Source organism: Archocentrus centrarchus, unplaced genomic scaffold (assembly GCF_007364275.1).
Source record: "Archocentrus centrarchus isolate MPI-CPG fArcCen1 unplaced genomic scaffold, fArcCen1 scaffold_24_ctg1, whole genome shotgun sequence".
In the NCBI taxonomy this organism is placed as follows: domain Eukaryota; kingdom Metazoa; phylum Chordata; class Actinopteri; order Cichliformes; family Cichlidae; genus Archocentrus; species Archocentrus centrarchus.
In genome coordinates, this window is record NW_022060254.1 from 6445036 (window position 1) to 6462383 (window position 17348).

Here is a 17348-nt window from a genome sequence, read left to right on the forward strand (position 1 = left end):
TCCAGTGTCCACTTGAAGCTCCTTCAGCGTACCCAGAGTCTCTTTCTGTCATCTGGATTCAGTTAGCCCAACATTAGTGATCAGGATAAGCTGGTTATCAGCTCTGAGGTAACCCAGCATTTCACCTACATGTGCTGGCACCATCTGACCAATCTAAAAGGTGATTCACAGGTCACGTGACTCTTCCACAGAAAATGATCCCTACGAGTGCCGCCTGCTGCAGAGACATCAAATTAAAACCTGTAAACAACATAAAAATCTGACAGTAAAATAATCTGAGCGCTAAATGCTGCAGAAATTGAACCTGAGTCACTCTCAGTGCTGCTGCTGGTTTCTAAGCTGAGGCTTTAAACACATGGAAGCTTCCACTCCCACAGCCTGATGGAGCAGGCGTGGAGATCACTTCAGTCTGACGCAGATCACAGTGACTGAACAGGTGTGAACAGGTGTGTGTCTGTGACTGAGACTCAGCAGCAGGTTAGAACGAAGCAGAACAACATCAACACAGTGACACACACACACAGTCTGAGCTTCAGTCTGCATTTGAGTAACGAGCTGCTCATAGAAACGTGTTCCCAGCAGAGAGTCCCACTTTGCCTCTGTAGCAATTCATGCCACAGACCGCACTTATGTACTCGTCCCACTCTGCATTTTGATGTTTTTTTCTTTCTGAAACAAGTGGAGATCTTTATTTTATTCAAATACAGTTCTGCTCTAGTTAAACTACTGCCAACGTTCACATCTTGGACGGGAAGACGGATGGTTTGAAAGAGGAGTAAAAGAAGCATCTTTGTCCACTCTGAACAACCATCACTGAACATCACTAAGTTGCCCCTGCTTACAATGCTGAGCTCCCCTCCCAGGCGCCTCGACCACAGTCACACCTTTGTTCAGGTGACCTCAGTAGGATGGTGGTGCGGTGGTTAGCATAGTTACCTCACTGCTAGAAGGCCTGGGTTTGATTCCACCTCAGCCCGGGCCTCTCTGTGTGGAGTTTGCATGTTCTCCCACAGTCCAAAGACCTGCAGTTACTGGGGTTAGGTTAACTGGCCACTCTAAATTGCCTGTAGGTGTGAATGGTTGACTGACATTTGGATATCTACGGGTACAAATCCGATCTTTTTTTTAAAAACAATTGTTTTTAAAAAAGGTGCATTTTTACAGAAGTCAGCAGTCAAATAAAGATAAATTGCAAAGTTACTATATTATACTCATTTGCAAGAAATACATTGCACCGAAAACACAGTTAGGTTTGCCGATCCCGATTTTTTAAATTTAAACGTTATAACTTTTCACAGCGTTTAGCTGGTCAGCATGATCCACACATTCATCCTGAAACTGTAAAGCTTTAAATCGGAGGATCTAAAACAATCTTCAAAGTGCAACTTTATGTGAGATTTCAAAAGCTCTTTGGTTCTGAACACAAAGTGCAATTACAGCATAAAATACTGTTCATATTCAACAAATTCAAAAACTCAATTTGTAGGATGGACCCTTTTATACTTGAAGCTCAACACTGTAAAAACAATGTAGTAACCAAAGTAGTGCAAACATGGCTTCTCCTGCTGTCAGTGCGATCTGTTTCTATCACAACTCTGTGAGCTGTCCATACAAAACTTAACACTGATATAAAACCATTTCCAGTATTAAAAATAAACACACATTATGAACTAAAGTATTTGGATGTAGGTCTCCCAAATGATGAGACAGGGCAGTAGCTGCCCAACATTAAACAGTTTGTTCGCTTTAACATGTCAGCCTGCTTCTCCTTTCACCAGTAATGATGGAGGCTGTACTGAAGCGTCTCACTCTCATCACTTGCTGCAGAAATGTAGCTGCTGTAGAAACCAGAGTGGGTAATCCAGGTTGGCTGACTGTCCAGTATAGCAGTGGATTATCCGAGCGCTGAATAGTCGGCTCGTTGAGGTAGGTTTGCACTTCAGTGTGTACAGTTGTAGTGGCTAACTGAGGAATGGTGTTCTCCTTCAGGATTTCATCAAAAATGCTTTCAAGTCTGCTGGGTTCAGCAGAGTCCACCCACGGTGTCTTCTTTGCTGGTTCCAAGACTGCTGAACATGACGTTCCCTCTGCTGGCTCTGAGGGACCTGTTCTGGTTCTCCTCAGCACCTCCTCCATCTTCCTCACCTCTACCATCAGAGAAGCTTCAGCTTGTTTCGAGGTTTCTACACTTGAAGTATCTGAATTGATAAAACTATCCAAACTGTGATATTAAGTGATCAGTATCATCCTGTAGGATTACTAACCTGTGATCTAAACTAAAGTGTCCTCACATTTTCTCTCACACACACACACTTTGATCTGATAAAACAACATCAGTGAAGACTCGTGTATCTGTCTTCATATCTTGGATCCAGCAGTGCTGCAGCTGTGTATAGTGGCTCAGATCTGTAAACTGCCTCAAGAAGGGTGCTTCTCATCTTTATTCCTTCGTCGGCCTCGTTTTCTCCAGAGTGAACGTGCATGAGGATGCGGATTATCGGGATGACGTCAGATGCAGATGATTGTTACCTCCTCAAAGGGGGCGAGAGCTGCCATGACCTTTTCCAGTAAACCCCACTGCTGTGCACTGAGTGTGGCTGGCAGGTCATAATCTGCAGAATATGCACACAAGACTCGTTTCAGTTCAATAAGCATCTTGATCATATAATGTGTGCTATTCCATCTTGTTTGCACATCTTGTACCAGACGCCTGGGTGGCATATTCCTCTTCATGTGAACGACCTCCAAACGTGAATATGCCTGTGGTGAGTGCTTGAAGTGCCCCACTGTTTTTGTGCTGATTGCCACTGCATCACTCACACTACGTTGTGCTAGCAGTCCTTCATTCATCACAAGCCGCAAGGTGTGCGCGAAGCATCCCAAACTTGCAGGTCCGAGCTGGTCCATTGCCTTTGTTACACTGCTAGCACTGTCTCCTAAAATAATGGACTTTGTTCTTACATACATTCAACATTTCCTCCAAAGCTGTAGTGATGGACTCTCCCGAGTGTGAACCATGAAATTATTTATCCTGCAACACTGTTTTCTGTAAAATAAAACTCGAGTCTATCCACTGTGCTGTCAGACTTAGCAGTGACAGTAGACACTTTTTTTTTAAGAAAAAAGATTAAAATCAAAAACACACAAAAGCTTCAAGGGAGGATGGACACCCCCCCCCCCCCCCCCCCCCCCAAAAAAAGGAAGTGAATCAAAGAAACAAACAAAAACAAAACAAAGAAAACTAAAGCAAACAGAATCACCCAGACATATGACGACCACATCCTTGAGTGACTCAATCTCAGGAGACACCACCCCCCCAGTCCACCACCACAGCCACCACCACAGCCACCACCACAGCCCCCAGTAACTGAAATGAAATAAAAACAATCAGTGACCACAAACACTGCTCAGAAACAAGTAACCATGATGAGAAAATAAACAAAATACATAAACCAAAATAGGGGCCGTGACTGCCCAGAACACATTAATTAGACACTGAGCATGAACCCATATTAAACCAGCATCAGCAGAATGGCTGTGAGCTGCAGCACATGGAGCTGCTACACCTCCTGTCTGCCAGCGAACAACAACCAAGCAGCTGACACGTTACCCAGTCCATCCCAGTGTACATACACAGCATAATTTATATATATACATATATATATATATATATATATATATATATATATATATATATATATATATATATATATTATATATATATATATATATATATATATGTATATTTTTTATGTGTTTTCAGTTCTCCTTTGATTTTTTGGAGCAGTGCACAACAAGCCTCATTCACACACATTCATACAAACAGTTTTTTCTATTTAAGTGCTTTCTATCTATTCACACACATTCACAGTCCAATGACTGTATCAGAGAGCAACATGGCCTCACAATCTTACCCAAATATACCACAGCCACCCCCCCCCCCCCCCCCCCCCCCCCCCCCCCCAGCCTACATCATTGATTAAAAATAAAAAAGAACAAGAAAACTGACAGGATCTGTTATTTGTGCTGTCTGTTCAATGTTTCTGTATAAGACGTACCCCTGGCTCTGTTCTGTATTATCTTATCATCATTTATGGTAACCGCAAATAAGGAGAATTTAAAAAACAACCAGAAACCTGCTTGGTGCTGAGAAACGCTCCTTTTCAGAGTTTCCTGTCTTAGTTCAAGAAAGAGACTTCCTGTGGAATCGAAAGCAAAGTTTTTGTTTGCGTGTCAGCAGCTGCAGAGCAGCAGATCTTTGAGCGCTGTTAGTTCAGTGAGGCCCAGCTGTACGAGAGATGATGCTGATGATCCTGCTCCTCGTTCTTGGTAAGAAACACACTGATACTCTGCACACACACACACAGATGTCAGGATGTTAGCCCTGAATTAATAACAGAAACTGCAGTGACACGGTGAGTTTAAGTTGGAATGATCACAAAGTGATCACAGAGGCATTTGAAGACACGCTGAATTCCGGTCCGCGTGTGTGTGTTTTAAGTTACTTTTTTGACATTTTGGCTGCCCCTCCAATTAAGAGGCACTGCACGAAAAGAAGCATATTCGTCCCCGTATACTGACGCGGGCGCCGCTAGTAAACGGCAGCTTTCGTCAGCATACGGGGATGCGCATTTTCGTTCGCCTGAGACGGATATGGTCCTTTACGTACCACCAGAAGCAGCGGGGGGTAAAGGTACGGGGGCGGCCGGCAGGCGTTGACTACTTTACATATGAATAGCAGCGCTGCAAGCCGAAGCAGCGGTAACAGACCCACGTGGCTTCTCTGTCATTGGATGAAAAAAATGCCATCACAATTTAGCACTCACATGTGATTGGCTGTTAGATCTGTCCCTCATTGGTCTTTATAAAGACAGGCCTGGGTAAGCCCCTCCCTAATAAATAATAACCCAGTAATAAAAATTATTTTTAATTATTATTTCTGTGATATACCTTGTATGTTATGTTATATTCATGCCATTCTAATAACCTCAACTAAAAGGAATTCAATTAAGAGAAACAAATTGTGAGGCACAAGTTTGAATTTCTTTTTTCTTTTTTTATTTACAAAGCAATATGCACATACACACATCATATAATCCATATTATTTATTTATTTTTTTATATTATATATATATATATATATATAAATAAAAAGAAAAAAAGAAAACAAAAACATTAAGACATATAATGCTTTGCTACTTCTGGGCCATGTGGTGGTGGCTTTCTCTCAGAGCATGGTCCAGCATACAAACACTTATGGTGCATCGTTGTATTTAGGGTGAGCTTCTAGTCTGTCTTGCAGTTTGGCTCAGAGGTCACTGAGCTCCTGGCTGGGGATGTTGTCTGAATGTTCAATGCTAGCTTGAAGCCACTGCACAGAAGAGGATGATGGTGTGACAGACTTTTTGTTACAGTGAATTAGACTGAAAACTGAGTATGCTTTTCAATGAAAATAATGCTTGTGGTGTCACCAAAATCAAGTTATAGCCTTTGTTTATCTCCCTCAGTCCACTAAAGTTCAGGGTTCACAAAAAACTCCATGACAAAGGCTCACAGACAGAAGCTCACAGACAGAAGCTCACAGCCTTATTGGAAAAAGGGACAAAAGCTGAAAACGTCCAAAAGTATATTTCCAACTAGATAATACTAATTTATAAATTAGAATGACTTCTTCTGAGTTTAGTCTTGTTTGAATGTTTCGCTGTATAATTTATGTGTAGTCACACTGTAATGGAAAAGGCTTAAAAGATGATAATGTAAATTTGATTACATATATCTCAAAATAAAAATATGCTGCTTACAACTGTTGGGAGGGGTAGACCACTGGCGAGTACTGGTGACCACTGGTGAGTACTGGTGACCACTGGTGAGTACTGGTGAGTACTGGTGAGTTCTTGCTTTGCATTTGTATGACTCACAGAAACCTCCTTTACATATGAGAGCCTGTCCTAGACCTGAGGAGAGGGGGGAGCTGAGGGAGCACTGACACGGCAGTTTCCCTACAGTTTACTGTTCTGGCCAAAGCCTCCTGCTGAGAGCCCTAAAGCTCAAGGCTCGCAGCAATATTACATACAAGAAACTGTCGAAAACCCCACTTTTCATGCAGTGTAGGGTTAATCAGAATGTCAAAAAAGTAACTTAAAGGGCCAATTTGGATGTTATTTTTGACATCAATTCGCGGACCGGAAGTAGGGGGCGTGACCGGAAGCGGTCCGCGGGCTGGGAGTTTGACACCCCTGGAGTAGAGATTACTGGGTTTAGGAGGCACCCCTGAACACACCATGAATGCCCTCCTTGTATCTACTTATTGAAGCGTGCACAGCTGTGTGTACGTGCACGTCATTTCTCTCCGGAGTGCAGGTGGTGAGAATCAGGACGTCCTGAGCTCAGCTCTCTGATACAGTTACTCCACGTACTCGAGTACTGAGAGTATCAAACTCCCAGCATGCATCAGGGTGACAGAGATCAGAGCTTTTTAGTCACACAGAAACAGACTCTGATCCTCTTAGAGATTCAAAGAGCTTCTGAATAAAATGAGCAGATGTTCAAAGACTCCTCCCCCCTCCACCTTCCAGCTGTGGCCACGCCCCTTTATACCTACAGAGAAAAACACATCTGAGCATCCTCCATCACAGCTCCTCCTCAGCCTCTTCTCTCCTCTGTCCTCCTGATGCGTTTTAGGAGCGGAGACCTCCTTCAGCATGGGGTCTGACACTGCTTTCAGGTCACATGACAGAGGAGACGACACAGATCAGAGAAATGAGGCTGAAATCACAGCACTCACCTGTTTCATGATTCTCTCCTCAGTTTCCCAGCATGCCTCAGGAGTGGAGGTGGAGGTAAATGAGGGGGCGGAGTCTGTCCTGCTGCCCTGTCAGGTACCAGCTGATGTTTTCAGCAAATTCACAGCAGCAGTGTGGGACCGCAAGGAGCTCAAGATCCAAACAGTCCACGTGCGTCTGCAGAGCGGCGATGTTCCTGATCTCCAGAACGATCGTTACGCCAACCGAACATCAATGAGAGCCGACGCTCTGCAGACTGGAGACCTCAGCCTGACTCTGAGGAACCCTACAGGCTCTGACAGTGGAACCTACACCTGCACCACCCGCAGGTTTGGACGAGAGCTGAACCAGACTGAGGTACAACTGAAGGTCAAAGGTCAGTGCTCTGGATAGGGGTCAGAGTAGAGGTGAACTTTGATGTGAGTTCATACAAACATGTTGGATGATGTTCAGGCTCTTTGTGTTTGTGTTGTTACAGAAGATCCTTTTACTCTTCCAGTCTGGCAGATTTCCCTGGCTGCTCTGCTTCTCCTGGCTGCTGTCGTTGGTCTCTGTGTGTGTTTGGCACGTAAAAGGATGAAGATCATTAAACGTATGTGAGTGTGTGTCAGTGTGTTATGATGTGTGTGTGGTTTCTAAAGAGCTTCAGAAGCTGCTGAGAGCGACTCTCTGAGCTGATCTGAGCTCTGATGAAGCTCCTGTTTAGTTTATTATTATTGTCATGCACAGGTAACAACGGCACATCACTGTGAAATTCTTAGACCCATGTGCCACATCTATAATATTTCACATGTGCACACAAACACATGTTTGTGTAGCAGCTGCTGTTTCTGCAGCCACGGAGGAGCTGCAATTTACCTGCAAATACTTGCACGTATTAGAATAAGGGAGTAATAATTCAAGTTTTTATGGGAAAAAAATAATAATTATGCTGTAAGTAGATTTAAATTGTGTATTTTAGCAGAAAAACCATCAAATGTCTTCATCTTACACTGTAAATACACTCGGAGGCTGTATCATGTACTGGCTTATCTTTGCCTTTTTACATTTTTATTATTGATTATATTGGTCATTGATGTTTCCCAGTTCATCTGTCCTCTTATGTCGCATATAAAAATATAAAAATATGACACGGATGTTCTCCCTTTCCTCAAGAAAAATGAAACACAAGCAAACACAGCAGGGTGTAGGTGATGTGATCTTATAATGGAAATGATCACTGTTCAATCATCAACCAGCGACTGAACATGACTGTGAGACAGCTACCAAAACACAAAGTAACACTTTATGATAACTACACACTCTGATCCTTCAGTCAGATATTAGTTCATCTATAAAGCATCACTCCTCCTCAGTGTGTCATTTATAACTATGGATATACATGATTTATTCTTGATTAATACACTCATATCTATCATGTTTAATGACAGCACTGATAAACTTTATAAATGTTGAATTATTTCTAAATGCAGTGAAGCACAATGAAGCACAGAGCAGTTATTTAGCAGCTGTGTGAAACAGGCATGTTACTGCTTTAAACTCAATAAATATATAATATACAAAAGGAATTTCAAAACAAAACTCAGAATACTACTGTAAGGAAATAAAGGTTTTAATATATCTTTAAATCCTGAAGTGCGTAACAGCACATCATCGTACAGATGAGGGCAGAATTATTACCCCCGCTATGAAATTAAATGCTTTTTGTTAGCAGATCAAGGGACCAACATTTGTAAACATACTAGTTTTCTTTAGAAAGCACAAATTATTTCTGTTTGCACACAATAAAATAATTAAATCGGGGTGAGAGCTATTAGCACTGCTGTGCAATGATGAGCTCTAAAACCAAGCTACAGCTGAGGACCAGCTTCCAGCTTACATATAAAAACTGTACAAAGATTACAGCAAAGGTTAGAGCTTCACCTGAGAAAGCCAAAAACAATACAAATCAGTTTAGACTTGAGAAAAAGAATCATTGTCAAAAGAGTGAGAAGAATTATGAAGACAGTCAAAGAGAGCCACAGAACGAGCCTGGCAGAGGCCGGGACAGGAACAGATCAGAGACTGTTGAACAGCAGTGACAGATTGTAACCGACGGTGTAACCTGAAGGCCCCACTGTGGAAATGTACACACTGGGTCGATGCAGCCCACAGTGATTGTGATTATAGTGTAGATGTCACACAAAGAATCCTGCGCAGGGCTGCAGACACGGTGGACAGTAGTACTGAGTCCACTATCAGTCTACATCCTCGGCTAACAGGCTGAAGGTGGCGGATGGTCTTCCCAAACAGGACATGTTCCCAATACAGCTGAAAGCTTGCTGATATTTTTGAGTCCACATAGTTACAAAAATGTTGCCAAAATTCTTTAGAGTGCGGACACTTCCAGAACAAATGAGTGATAGACTCTGGGAAAAGGTCACAGAATGTACAGTTTACAATAATGTCAGAGTTGAATTTCTTTAGGTGCTCTCTACAGGGTAGATCCTGTGTAGGAGTTTAAAGGACACTTCTTTTACCTTGTTAGTGAGAAGAAAGTGATTTGGGAGCAGATTTCCAAGATATATTACCCTGAAAGCCATTCCACCTCCTTCTGAAACAGGGATCTAATTGCCCTGTTATTGTCATGAACAGGAGAATGTATGGGGGTAAGAGTCGGAGACTGGTGATAAGTTAGTCTTGTCCTTGTTTGAATAACATGCAAATCTTCGTTGAAATAGCACCAAAAACTTTTGCATATTCTCCGGAAGAGATGGGAATATTAAATTTAGAGAGAAATTCCTCATAACTTAGCAACGTGCCAACACTGTTGAACAGCTGATCTACCAGAATAATGCTGTGACTAAACCAGGTATCCAGGAATAAAGTGTTCTTCTTATATAAAATGTCCTTATTATTCCATATGAAATACCAGTGAGGAGAGAAGTCGTGCTTGTATATGAGTAACCATGATAAGAAGGTCTGACAGTGAAAATTAGAGTTTGTTTGGGAGTTTTTGTATATCAGAATTACAAACCAGAAAGAAATTGAAACCACCAAATTTAGAGAAAATATGGAAGGGTATGATGTTCCAAATAAAGGCTGGAGATTTAAAAATTGATGAATCCAGTTTATCTTAAAGGTGTTATTTAGAATAGAGAATGATAAGCAGTTAAGTCCTCCGTTTTCATATGAATTCATTAAAGTAACTGTTTTAATACGACCACGCAATGAAAGATCTCTTACTAACCACCCATTAAATCTTTTTCTAGCCTTTAGAAATAGAGGGTCAAAGTTTAGAGAGCTTCTTCTTTTCTGATCCTTTGTAATGGTTATGCCTAAATAGATGACCTCTTCTTTAACTGGTATGCCTTCAATTGAGGATTTGGAGCAGCCCTTAACAGCCATTATTTCACATTTTTTAAGGTTAAGATGAAGACCAGAGGCTTTAGAGAAAGTGCTAATTTCCTTGATGGCTAAGAGGATTTGGTTCTCGTCCTTTAAAAATAAGGTAGTATCATCTGCCAGTTGAGTTAATGTGACTGTCAGGTAAACAGGTTTTTTGTGAAGGAAGACACCTGAAACCCTTTAATTAAAAAAGTAAAACATTTATTGTATTAAAGGATCAGAAGAAGCACACATGCATGTGGGGACTCAGAAGAGACAGCCTGTGTGTGTGTGCTCTCTCTCTGAGCTCGTGTTCCTGTCTAACCAAAACATTTTTATACACGTTATCTAAGCATAAACAATCTCTGGGCGCGTTCTGGCTGGTTTTCCATGACTCAGATTCCTCTCAGTCATAGGCACATCTTCTTCCTGATGTTCTAATTTGATCAATACAGAGGAATCTTGTCCAGATTAATAACAGAACATGGTGACGTTGGTGATGTTCTAATTGTACGTTCTGTGTCCGGTCCTCGAGATAGATGCTCTGAAACAGAGAAGTTAGTAGTTTCTGATCTGTTGCCCTCTGTCTGTATTATTTAATCGTTTATTATTTGGTTGATCCACTGTTAATTATTTAATTTACTGAAGTTTACCTTTAAACATATGTCCTGTATTCATTGAGTAAAAAATAATCCCTAACGTGACCACTTTATCAGCAACAGAGAGCCCAGTTTTAATATAATCAGCCAGAAGCTGAGCTACTAAAAGGAACTCCTCAGCTCCTCAGCGGAGGTGGACGCACTTTTCTTCTCTCCCAGCCCTTCCTTTTTTATCCTGCTTTGCTGCTTTAGAGTCTCTCTTCACAAAGCTTCCGAACTAGAATTTATAATTATGGATCTGGTCAGCTGGTCTCTCAACGCCATTATTTTGATCAAATTTTCACCATGACGGGATTGAGGAAAAGAGAGCGCTATTCCCTCTTATCCAATTGACATTCCCGGCTGGCTACGTTATGAATTCCTGTGTGAGTGGAAGATGACATGTCTGGCTGAACTGTCAATGGAGGACATACACATTCAGCTTATTGACACTAGGATTTCTCCGAATTGGACCTGGAGACACCTGGCTTGTTGTTACAATTCAGGAAATCTGGGCAGCTGTTGGGCCTCGGTAAGGCTGCTTATGACGGGTTAAGCAGAAAGGTACAGACTCTTGGCAAACCCGCAGTACCTCCTCCATCACGTCCTCCTTCTCGTCCTCAGGGACTCCATGAAGTCTGAGGTCAGATTAGCAAGCATAGCAGTAGCATCATCGGGGTTTGAGTTGCCAGCTGTTTGGGAGCCATTTGGAAATGTTTCTTGGCATCAGGAGGCTTACTTGGTGTTACCAGGAGCGGCAGAAAATCCTCTTCATCGTCAGCCTCGGTTTGTAGGGCGCCAATAACTAAGCCGGTATAGTCGTGGTCCTTATCAGCAGTCACCGAAGTTTTATCCCACTTGCTGTGATCACTGGTTCTTTTTTGGGCTGATTTTGGCATCTTCCTGGGAGTAAGATAGTCTTACAAGATAAAGGAGTTCTTAACTATGCTCTTATGCAAGGCAGTGCAGAGGAAATTGCAAATTAGAGAACTGGTACTGAAAGCCTTATGCTGTCTTATGCTACCGCCATCTTGGATTTTATTTATTTATTTATTTTTTTCTCTTTTATGTGAACTATGATTTGGAACAGAACTTGGGCTGAGAGTGATGATGTTTCACAAGTTTGACCCATGAGGTCGATGCTTCTCGGTGCTTCATTTGCCCTGCTGCGCCATCAAGTGGACAGAAAATTTAAAACAGGCAGCGTGAGTGTAATCACACCAGGGCTTTGGTACATAAATCTTTGAACTGAATAAATGAATGAATGATGTTTGTGATGTCAATGCATAAATTATGAACTTATTAACATGGTGTCTGTCTTTATGATACAATGGTGGGGTCAAAAGGGAAAACAGAAACAAATTGTGATATGAATGTTATTATATTACATAACTGTGTCACTAGGGACATTTTATTTATTCATTTTTATTTAAAATAACAGCGTTTCCACAGCGCTGGGCTTCAGGCATTTTCTTTCTTTTTGTTAGATGATTTCATCTGCTTTAGAAAATAACTTTTCACATGGCACAGATGAAGCTGGGGTTCTGTGTGTGTCTGTGTGTGTGTGTCTGTGTGTGCCCTTCATATTCCTTTTTTTTTTTTTTTTTTGTCATGTCTGCCAGTTTTTGCAATCGGAATATGATCCGAATGCGCTGGTGTACCAAACATATTTGCTTTCCCAAGAATAGCTCTGTAAGTTTTACAATAGGCTACTCTTGTTAGTATGTATTTAGTTAGTTTGTATTTTAATTTAATTTTATTTATTTACACCAGGCTTGACAGGCAGAAAGGAAAGGGTAGGAAAAGGAGTGAGAAAGAGAAAAGAAAAAAAGAAAAGAGAAAAACAAACAAACAAACAAACAAACAAACAAAACAAAAACAAAACAAAGGTGAGAAAAGAATAATCAAAGAATGATATCCACACATATACATACACATATCTACACACAGACGCACGCACACACACACACACACACAATCCTGCTGTTGCTTGCAAATAATGTGTGTATGTGCCTCTGTCATGGAACGTACTCACCAATGGAGGCAAGAAACTGCAATCACGCCCCCCGTGATCCAGAGGCGAACGGGGAAGGACCCAGGGGACGCGGCCTATCCACAGCCCACTAGGACCTCAGAAGACGAGAGGCCACACATCCTGATGGCAAGTGCGCACACACCCCAGAGGAGGAAGGAGGGAGACCCCAGACGGACCCCCTCACGGCCAAACGGCAAGAGTCCAGAGAGGCAGAGGCAATGAGCAGCCAACCCCCGCCGCAGGCCGGCACCCCCCGCACGGGCCACGAATGCGGCCCCAAGGCCCCAGGTGCCCGAGAACTGGCCGACACCCAGCAGAGCCCCCCAACACCAAAGAGGCCCGAGCCACCCCCAGGCCACAACTGCCAAGGGAGCGGGTCAAGAGCCACGCCAAGACATCCGGCCATGAACCACCCTTTATATTTCAAATGGCATGCCAAACATACAAACTATTTCCTGAATCGGTCACATGGTACGGCTGGCTCTCGAGGCTTCAGCTGTCACTTCATACGTCATCAACGTTATTAGACCCCATTCCTACTAGACTGTTCAAGTAATTAATCAATCTTGAATATGACCAATCTTTCTTTATTGATTGGCTACATACTGCAAGCTTTTAGGGTTGTGGTAATTAAAAATTACTTAAAAAATGGTTAATTATGGAGTTCCACAGGGTTCTGTTGTCATGTACTGCTGTGGCAGGTAAGGAAGAGGACCCCAAGTGCAGGACTCAGGGGGCTGGAATAAACTTAAGCTTCAACTTTTATTGCTTGAAGAACACGTGTAACAGAGCTGGTCAGGTGCCAGCAGTGTCATAGCTCACAAAGCTTGACTTGACTAAACTGAACAACTTAGCTTGAAAATAAGCATGACTTGAGAATCCGCAGTAGGTGACAAAGATAACTGCAACAATGACCAGCAAGACAGACACAAGGAAGCACCAATAAGCAGGGGAAACTCAGGACTTAAATACACAAGAGGGCTGCTGAGGGAAGTGCACACAGCTGGGAACATGGGTGAACCAAATTACACTGACAAGACAAGGGGAAGCAAACTGAACACAACACACAGATACAAGAAAACTGTCAAAATAAAACAGAAAACAACTAGACGGCGACAGGAACGCAGACTAAGACTAAGACACAAGAACTTGACATGAGGACAGAGGGTAAGCGTAAAGTACAGGGACAAGACACAATAAAACAGGAACAATGGGAAGTAGTGAACGAGGCTAAACTCAAAACTAAAACTGAGAATCCAAATGATAAGAAGACTAATAAACATAATAAGAGAGATAAGGACACAAAACACTGGGCTAACAGCCCAGGATCATGACATCTGTGCTAGAACCAGTTTTATTTACACTACACATTATTCCTTTAGGCAGTATTATTAAAAAAGCATTAAATACATTTTCATTGCTATACTCCGCTTTATCTGTTCATGAAGCCAGATGACACACATCAATTAGTTAAACTGCAGGAATGCCTCAAAGACATAAATGTAAATGTTAGCTGCTCTCAATGAGGAATACACAACTTCACCGTCAGTCGACTGCTCTGTAACACACAGTTACAGTCAAAGCATTAGACTGTGTGTGTGTCTGTATGCAACAACACTGTTTTAGTCTTTGTGAGTTCAGTGATGTCTCTAGCTCCCCCTACAGGCTAGAAACATGGTGTCTAACCAGATACTTACTCTGGATGGCATTACTTTGGCCTCCAGTAACACTGTGAGAAATCTTGGAGTCATTTTTGACCAGGATATGTCCTTCAATGCACATATTAAACAAATATGTAGGACCGCTTTTTTGCATTTGCGCAATATTTCTAAAATTAGAAACATCCTTTCTCAGAGTGATGCTGAAAAGCTAATTCATGCATTTATTACTTCTAGGCTGGACTATTGTAATTCATTATTATCAGGCTGTCCTGAAAGCTCCCTGAAAAGCCTTCAGCTGATCCAAAATGCTGCAGCTAGAGTACTGACAGGGACTAGAAAGAGAGAGCAGATTTCTCCCATATTGGCTTCTCTTCATTGGCTCCCTGTTAAATCTAGAATAGAATTTAAAATCCTTCTCCTCACATACAAGGTCTTGAATAATCAAGCCCCATCTTATCTTAAAGACCTCATAGTACCATATCACCCCAACAGAGCACTTCACTCTCAGACTGCTGGCTCCCAGTCTGGATGGAGGAGACAGACACTCTCTCTATTTTTAAGATTAGGCTTAAAAGATTCAAGATTCAAAAAACTTTGTTGTCATTTTTCTCATGTAAACATGAGAGGAATGAAAATCAGATTCTGAGGCCCGTCCAGTTCAAGTTGAAGAAACTGTGTTCACTGTACATTTACAAATAAATAGAATAATTTAAGTAAATAGAATAAATAACCAGCTAAGAAAACATGGTAAGAAAGAAAGTGGTCTGGTGCCTGAGCAAAACTTTCCTTTATGATCAAGCTTATAGTTAGGACTGGATCAGGTGACCCTGAACCATCCCTTAGTTATGCTGCTATAGGCCTAGTCTGCTGGGGGGTTCACATAATGCACTAAAACAGGTCATCTAACAAAAAATATTTCTTTCCATTCACCTTATTTACTTTATTTATACAACACTCTGTATTTAATCATTAGTTATTATTATTCTCTCTCTCTCCCCCCTCAGCAGATGACTGCCCCTCCCTGAGCCTGGTTCTGCTGGAGGTTTCTTCCTGTTAAAGGGAGTTTTTACTTCCCACTGTCACCAAGTGCTGCTCATAGGGGGTCGTTTTGACTGTTGGGTTTTCTCTGTATTATTGTAGGGTCTTTACCCACAATACAAAGCGCCTTGAGGCGACTGTTTGCTGTGCTTTGGTGCTATATAAATAAAACTTAATTGAACTGAACTGAATGATGGGGAATCACACTCTGACATCTCTGCTCTTCATGCGTATGTTTCAGGTCTCCAGCCACAGATATTGGAGGTGATGCAGGGACAGAAATCTGTCCAGCTGCGATTTACAACCACAGCTAAGCTTCCTCAGGACGCCACAGTGAAGTGGAGACTCACTGAACACAAAGACATGATGGTCCATGTTTATGAGAGTGGAACCAATCAGCCAGACAAACAGGACAAGGTTTACAGAGGTCGCACAGAGATGGTTAAAGAGCCCCTGAGAACTGGAGACCTCAGTCTGACCCTGAAAGACCTCCACTTACAGACAGTGGAGTCTACACCTGCACCGTCTATGATGAGGATGGACTCATGTTGCTGAAGAAATCAGTTACACTCAGAGTCAGAGGTGAGTGTATCCAGCTGTTTGCAGCTGTGTGAGAATAAATGTGAGTCAGCAGAAAGCAAAGCAGCTGTTTGTGCAGCCTCACACATCAACACACAATCAGTTCAGCTCCAAGTCAGAGGAAACACTGAAACAGGAGTGAAGAGCTGCTGGTTCCACAGCAGAGGAGATGATGGAGGATCACACTCACTGACACCTGTCTGTCTGTTTGTCTGTCTGTTTGTCTGTCTGTCTACTATATGTTTTATTTGCAGATCCTGAGATGGAGGTGATGCGTGTGACACAGGAACGGGAGTCTGGTCTGCTGCCTTTCAACCCACTGTAGATCTTCCTCAGAAGTTCATGGTGGAGTGGAGACTCAAACAACTCAAATACATGATGGTCCATGTTCATGAGAGGGGAAAACATCAGCCAGACAAACAGGACAAGGATTACAGAGGTCGCACAGAAATGGATGAAGAGCCCCTGAGATCTAAAGACCTCAGTCTGAAACTGAAAGACCTCCAACTTACTGACAGTGGAGTCTACACCTGCACTGTCTATGATGAGGATGGAAGCATCAAGGAACAGAAATCAGTGACTCTAAGTGTCAGAGGTGAGTGTGAGAGGAGTTTGTCCTCAGTGTGAATCAGAGTGACATCAAAGAGCTGCTGATGAATCTGTGATAACCTGATATGACAAAAACAAACTCAAAGAAAGAAACATTTGAGAATCAAACTCTGCTCACGGTTCAATTTTCCATCCAATACAAACTGCTGGATCATGGCACACATGAACACACACATGAAGTGATGAGTGTGTAAATGTGTTTGTCACTGAGCTGCAGCTCCTCATTGCTGAAGCTCTTCATCATCTTCATCACTCTGACCTGCTGCTAGTAAGAAGCTGCTTCCATTCACTGACACTGATCACTGAGCTGATTGCACATGAAACCATTAAACACACACTGTCCACAACATCCTCTACACAAACATCACTGTGTGCAGGATTTCAGTCAGCTGTTTGCAGCTGTGTGAGAATAAATGTGAGTCAGCAGAAAGCAAAGCAGCTGTTTGTGCAGCCTCACACATCAACACACAATCAGTTCAGCTCCAAGTCAGAGGAAACACTGAAACAGGAGTGAAGAGCTGCTGGTTCCACAGCAGAGGAGATGATGGAGGATCACACTCACTGACACCTGTCTGTCTGTCTGTCTGTCTGTCTGTCTGTCTGTACTCCTCATGTACTTGTCTCAGGTCTCCAGCCAGAG